The sequence below is a fragment of the Agelaius phoeniceus genome, chromosome 5, assembly GCF_051311805.1.
Source record: "Agelaius phoeniceus isolate bAgePho1 chromosome 5, bAgePho1.hap1, whole genome shotgun sequence".
In the NCBI taxonomy this organism is placed as follows: domain Eukaryota; kingdom Metazoa; phylum Chordata; class Aves; order Passeriformes; family Icteridae; genus Agelaius; species Agelaius phoeniceus.
Window position 1 is genome coordinate 20,843,310 of NC_135269.1, and position 6,943 is coordinate 20,850,252.

Here is a 6,943-nt window from a genome sequence, read left to right on the forward strand (position 1 = left end):
TTATTTGCATGTAGCAAAGAAGGAAGATGGTACTGGCATTTTAAATTGTTTTCCCCCTTTTTTTTGTATCTGAATGCCTCCTATCAAAAAGACAAAACCTTTTTCCCAGACATCATGAGTTCTAGAGCAGCATAGTTTAGATCAGGGTAATCTCAAGCTGATGGGTGCTCAACATGAAATTAATGCACTATGTCAGCTCTAACATCTCCCTGCCAAAAAAATCACAACTCTCACTGGAACTTTTATGGTCACTGTGACAGTGGAACAGTGTGACTGAGCAGAGTGCCGGCGTGCAATTTTCCTGTTCCAAAGTTGATAAAATGCCCCTTTGTGGCCAGCAGGGAGAGAGCAGTAGTGAAAATCACAGGGAGGTGAAGGCACAGGGTGCCTATCAGTGCCTCACTGTGGCATTAGATGCCCCTTACTGTGCTGTCATCCCACGTGTTGGCTGTCCAGCCTGTGGATGCACGCTGGAAAACAGCATCTTCAGCAGTACCACAAAGACCGCTTTAGGAAACTGGGGCAAGACTTTGGGGATAAGCATGAGGAGATGGATCTCCATTACTTCTCTCATGGACTGGCTTGCTCCATGTTTACTGCTTTTGTAGTTGTTTCTGTGGTGGTTTTGAGAATTTTGAAGTTTAGGAATTCAGTTTGGCAAGACTTAAGATTTTATTTTCCCTATATCCCCATAAAAATAAATGAAGAGCTGTAGTTGGTGATTTGGGAGCTCAGTTTCTATGTTTAGGGGGATTTAATTTTCTGATTCTTCTTTGTTTTGTAATATATAGCCTGAACAGTGAAATCCATCCCACGTTCCACTTGGTTGTGCACCACTTAACTGCTTGGTGCTAGCAGAATATATCCTAATTTATTTGAATTGTTGTTACTTCTATGCCATTTTAAGCAGCAGTGATTGCCACTCATTATCATTAAGCAAAAACTATTGCCTTTAGAGGGATCCTAATAGGGAGGACATCCCAGTTAAGTAGAATGTGCTCTGCTAAGGAACTTTGTTACAAGAAAAGATGTCACCATTGCATTTTGTAATATAATTCTATTATCTTGTCTTCCTGTAGCATCTGCTCTGTTGTCTCACAGAGACGGGCTCTCTGCTTTGGATGATTTAGTTAGGCTCTCAGTTCTGTAATTTTTAAGCATTATTCATTTGCTCTTCTCCTGTTTTTTCCAGGAGAGAAAGGGTGATCTCCTGTGGTTAAAGTGCGTTAATTAGAGGCCTTATGGTCTTTTCCTGGTTTTCTCTGGCACTCTTTATTTCACCTTGAATCAGTTACTAAACTCTCCTATGCTTCACTTCCTCTTCTTTCATTGCACTTTCTCTGTATATTAGATATGAATATTACCTTACCTGCATAATGCCAGCATCTTGAGGTGAAGTATAGAGCTTTGTAATGCCTTTTCATGTTGTTAGGTACCGGGTGTTAAAGACACACAAAGGCAGTGTCCCTTTAGTCTCCTGATTCCTGTTCCTGCTCCGCTCTTCCTCATTTGGGCTGCTCTGCCTACTGTGAGACTCCAATTCTGGAAACTTGATCTCACCACCTAGCTTTCCCAAGTGCTTTGCATTTTCTCCATGCAAAGCCACTCCTTGTTATTTCACTGGGTTGGAATGTATGGAAAGAAGACACTTTGCCCTTCTTGCCTTGAATGGTTTCCAGGACGTCTGTTAGCTTAAAGCAGTGGCTGATATGATTCACTTTAAAGTCTTCCCCATGCTCTCATTTCTGTAAGGAGAATGTTTTCCATCTGCCTTGCCCATCAGGTGGACAAGCTGAGCCTGGGAATGATGCTGCAGGTTGTTTAAAACAATGGAGACCATGCAAAGTGACACAAACTACTACAGTCCAAGCTCACACCTGGAAAGAGACCATAGGGTTTCTTTCCAGGTGTGAGCTTGGACTGTAGTAGTTTGTGTCACTTTGCATTCACCAGCTCCTGTGCACTTGGTGTGAGGGAGCTGAGCTCAGGGTGCTGCTGATCCCATATCATCCCTCCGAAGCTGCTGACCACCTGCCTGGTAGCCTCCTCATGTACTCCTGGCCACCACGACTGCAGGGTGTGGGGTTGGGAGAGTTTTCTGCATGTTGGAATACCAGCCAAGAGGGGTTTGTACCTAGCCAATTATTTTGCTGTTGCAAAGGCAGCTGGCAATACCTTTGACCCTTTTATTTTTTCCCATTCACCTTTATATAGATGTCAGGAATGTCCTCTGGTGCTGGAAAGTATTTTAGTACATGAGCTTGTGAAAGAAAAGGGGTTGTTTTTGTTGGTGGTTGTGGGGGTTTTTTGTGGGTTTTTTTGGGGGGGGGGGTTTGTGGGTTTTTTGTGGTTTTGTTTTGGTTTTGGGCTTTTTTGGTGTTTGGTTGGTTGGTTTTTTGGGCTTTTTTGGGTTTTTTGTTTGTTTTTTGTTTTTGTTTGCTTGGGGTTTTTTGTTTTTTTATTATTGATGTTTTGCAAGCTCTTGAACGTCTCATGATTATGAGAGAGGACTGATCTTAAAGACTTTTTGGTCCTGTGTTCCCATGTAATAAAATTTATAAATTGTGATGACTGAGGGGATTTTCTACTCCTTAAGGTAGTCCTCTTGGGTAAGGTTGGCATTTACTTGAGCAATGTAATATGCAACACCACGTATTGGGGACAGCTCAGGGTTAACTACCATTTTCAGGCTCATTTTGTATAGCAATTTGCCTTTTATCTATCCTGCACACTTAAATTCTTTAAACTCTTAGTAGGATCCAGCTATTCCTTGCAGTGGGAGTATTAACTCTTCTCCAGATATATACATTTGCTTAAGATGTAATAGATAAAGAGGGAGGTAAAAGAATATTTGAATTACTTTCTCTTGAAAGTAGTAGCACTTAAAGAAAAATAACAAGAGAGCAGCAAAGCATTCATGTTTCTGTTCAGACTCTAAATTGGTACAAAGAAGTCTGGCAATCTTTCCAAAGGAATGAATGGTGTAATGTGAAAAAAGTACTTTTGGTGTTTACAGCACTTACATTTTTAGTGAAAGCAAACACATTTGTATTAGGTATCTGCTAATTACTCAGCCATAGGTCAATTTGAATCACATTTTTCAGTGGGCGTTTTTATTAATTTAATGCCTTTGAAAAATTGTTTTGTTTAGAGCATGGATTTGAATACTAAAGGAGAGGGAGGAGGCAAAGAATTTGAGATTTGGATGACATTAGATATTGCAGACCATAAATATAGGCAGGGCACACTTCTTACTTGCCTTGTTCTATCCCTTTATGTACAGGTGTATATCTATATCTATCTATAGCTATATATATATCTATATATATCTATATATAGATATATATATATAAATTCAGCAATAGTTGAGGTCTGGGCACCATAGGTGCCATCACTTCAGGAATTATTTGGGCAAGAGCTGGTATACAAGTGCAGGTATCTGTCTAAATTAAGAAGCAGAGCTTAGATTTTAAAAAATGGTTTTTTAAATGACTCCTCTGTATTTAGGTGAAGTTTGGTCTACAATCCCTGTATTTCTCCTGCTCTGAAAAGCTGTAAGAGGTCACACAATGGCTGCTGTGTCTTGTGTTGGGGTTGCTCTTGGCTTTCAGGTCCTTCAGGCTGTTTTGCTGGGGAGACACTGAGGAGCTCTGTTGGGACTGCTGCTGGGCACTGACTTTGGAATATTTGTGTGATGCACTCAAATATTTGACAGCATTGCTCAGCTCTGTGGCAAGCTCTGAAAGAAGTATGAAGGAAAGCATGTATTTTTGTGCCAAAATCTGCTTTGCAGTGCAGGGTGGCTCATCAGCTAAGCCCAAGAGGTGGGAATGTGCATGGGGAAGCTGGAAGAATTAACCAGTACCCCAGTCTCTGGATGAGTTTGCATGAAGGTTTAAAATAACTGCTCCTTTTATATAAAAAGTCTGGGCACCTTTATTTTATGCAATACTTGGTTTGGGATTTTTAAGTCCTTAGGGATTGAGCTCTGGCTTGTGCTTTAGCTGAGCCCAGAAGGCAGGGAAATGTGAAATGTATTAATTGTGCATCAGATTTTCTCTATGATGTTGCTTTTTCTCTAGAGATTTGGCGGGGGGGGAGGCGGGGGGGCATTAGGAGCTTATCACTGTGTAGATTGGAGGGTACTTTGAGGCCTGGGGCAAAGTGAATACAGCAGTACCCATTCTGGATGTGTCCATGCAATCAAGTCCTGGGCAGATCCATGCCCCAGGGAGGGTACAGAGACAAGGGGAAGCACCAAAAGAGGTGACAAAATCCAAATAACATGGAGTGCTTTGGCTGTCCTGCCTTGCTCCAGCACTTCACAGCAGCTGAGCTATGGCTGGTGCACGTTGCTGGGTGGCACAGAGCAGACAGGGATGCACGATGGAGTCTGGCCTGGGATTCATTGGGCAGCTGCTGCCTACTTCACTGCCATTCCAGGGAATCATGGGCAAGAAGAGGGCTAAAATCGTGGGCAAAGAAGAGCACAGGGTTGAGTAACCATGCAGAAAGGAAGGACATTGAACAGTGCCAGTTGAGAGAAAAGACAGGTACCACTGTTCATTTCTGAAGATACTGCACAGAAATCTTTGGTGTGGAATGACAGATAGAATTGGCAGTGACAGCCAGAAAAGGAACGGGGAAAAACTCCTGGTTTTCAGGCCTTTGGAAACTTGAGATCCTCACCTTCAACACAATAAGGCTGAAAAAGCAAGTGAATAATACCAAGTGGTAGAGAATGAAAATAAGGAAGTTGAACTGTAGCCAAACCAGTGAAAGATGATGGTGGCTTTTTAGAATATTCTATCTATAAAAAAAAGATATTTATAATCACAAAGTGTTTATATTTTTCTCCTCCCCTTCAGTTTGGTGTGCTCTCTTCTTCCTTGCTATAGCCTTTCATCAGAAATTTTGGGCTTTACATCAAACACTGATAAAAAGAGAGGGAGTTTTTCTTCTAAAAAGCATTTTAGTTGCTTTAATATTTTTGGGGGAAACAGTTGAAGCTAGAAGATTGGCTGAGTTGCATGCCCAAGCCACACAATTCATTTTCTCCATGCTTGTGAAAACCAGATTTGATCCAGCAAAATTATGAGTTACAAACAAATCTTCCATCACCCCGCTGGTCACTCACTCTGGTCAATTATAGTTTTGATATAAGAATCAGATGTTTGGCTATTGTGTGTCTCTGCTAATCTCCAGCCCAAGTGTAACCCTTTGGCATGACACATCCTATAATTTGTTAAGTTTTCTAACAATAGCTCATTTTGCATTTCATTGGTACTTTTCCTGCAAGAGCCTAAGAATATGCTCCCCTCACTAAAGACAAGAGTAATTAATCATTAGGGCTGTTTGTAAGGAAAAGGCCTAGTTGTGGGAACAGAGTCATAGGCAAAGTAGAGAATAAAATTTTTATATCCCACTGCATCAATCACTTGGAGAAATATCTTCTGCATATAATTATAGTTTTAAACCATTTGAATTTTATTTGTATAGTTATCTTAAAACAGTATTTTTTTTCTATGCACTTAAGATGTGTTTTTGTAGAAAAATTATCCAATTCATTTTTTAAAGATGCCATAAAGCTAATTGTGCTCTATTTCTTGTTTTTAGAAATCTCTTAGAATATTAGATCATTTTTACATCTATTTTCTGCAGGGAAGACTCTTCCAATTTGGTCTTAATTTCTATCCATTAAAATTATAAAGAAGAACCTAAAAAAATGAGAGAGAATACTTACTAAAATATGCAGGCAAGCCTGCATTTTAAATGCAGGTGTTGTACTTCCCAAACTCTGTACATCCACGGAATATAAATGTTGATTAGTGCACCAAGTGTTTATGAGAGTCAGCCACTGAGTGATGGCAGGAAAATAGGAAGAGCTTGTTTGATAAACTGTTGTTGCTTTTATTTCCTTACCTCTTGGCTTTGAATTGTTCCCTCCCCAGTGCTGTGTCAGGTGTCCTGCTCTTTTCTCTCCAGGGCACTTTCTTACGAGCTGTGTTACTCTCTCATGACCTTCTACACATTCATGGCATTGTTACAAGCCTGGACCAGGGCCAGGGGCTGGGAAATACGTGTTCCTGCTCATCCTTCTCCAAGATTCGAACAGGCTGTTGGGGGTTTTATTCTGGTGCCACTGCTGCGTGCAGAGGATGATCCTAGTTTAGCTTGCTGTCTCAAGGCCGTGGTGGACAAGACCTTTGGTCTTGGTTTTCCCAGGGTATACCCCTGCTTTTTTCTTTGGAATGGGCTCATTGAACCTGTGTCACCTCTCTCCTCCCAGGATGGATGTTTTTAGGTGCATGCTGCAAATATAACTTGCAGACTCAATTGGTTGCAGGGAGGAGATAGATGTGAGCAGGGGAATCCAAGGTGGGTTGGTGAAGCTAACAAGATGTCTGAGAAGCATTTCCTTCCAGGTGCATTTCCTGATCTTGCAGTGCTCCAACAGTTGACAGTTCTATCAATCTACTGACAGAATTATTGGTCATTAGAGTTGGGTGTCATATATTTACTGAGCTTAGAAATGAAGCAAATTCTTCCCTTGAAGAGAAACATTAAATATGTACCTCTTCCTTAATGGGTTTTGCAAAGTCTGCTTGGCCTATAAGGGCAGAACCTACACTGTATTTAAAGAAAGGAGTTGTAAGAGCTAATGGAAAAAATACATTTCCTACTCTAGCTTGTTTTCAAAGGTAATATTTGGAGATGAGATGATATTTAATCATCATAAAGAGGTACAATTCCACTGCCACCAGTGGCTCTCGACCTGTAAATGTCCCAGAGGGATTAGGAAGGTGATGCTGTGAAAAGCATAGCCAGAGCTGACTGTACACAGAGCCTGGGAAGGGAGGAGAGCCTGCTCTCCAAGCTGGACCAATGCAGCTGTTGCCCAAGGCTGGTAATGCAGTGTTCGCTCTTGTAAATACGTTCTGAT

General features: G+C 41.1%; 1 protein-coding gene across 4 annotated transcripts in view; it reads left to right on the top strand.

Annotated features, from left to right (window-relative positions):
- Positions 1–6,943, top strand: part of ABTB3 (ankyrin repeat and BTB domain containing 3) — a 175,146-nt gene that overhangs the window by 85,876 nt on the left and 82,327 nt on the right. The window lies entirely within an intron of this gene.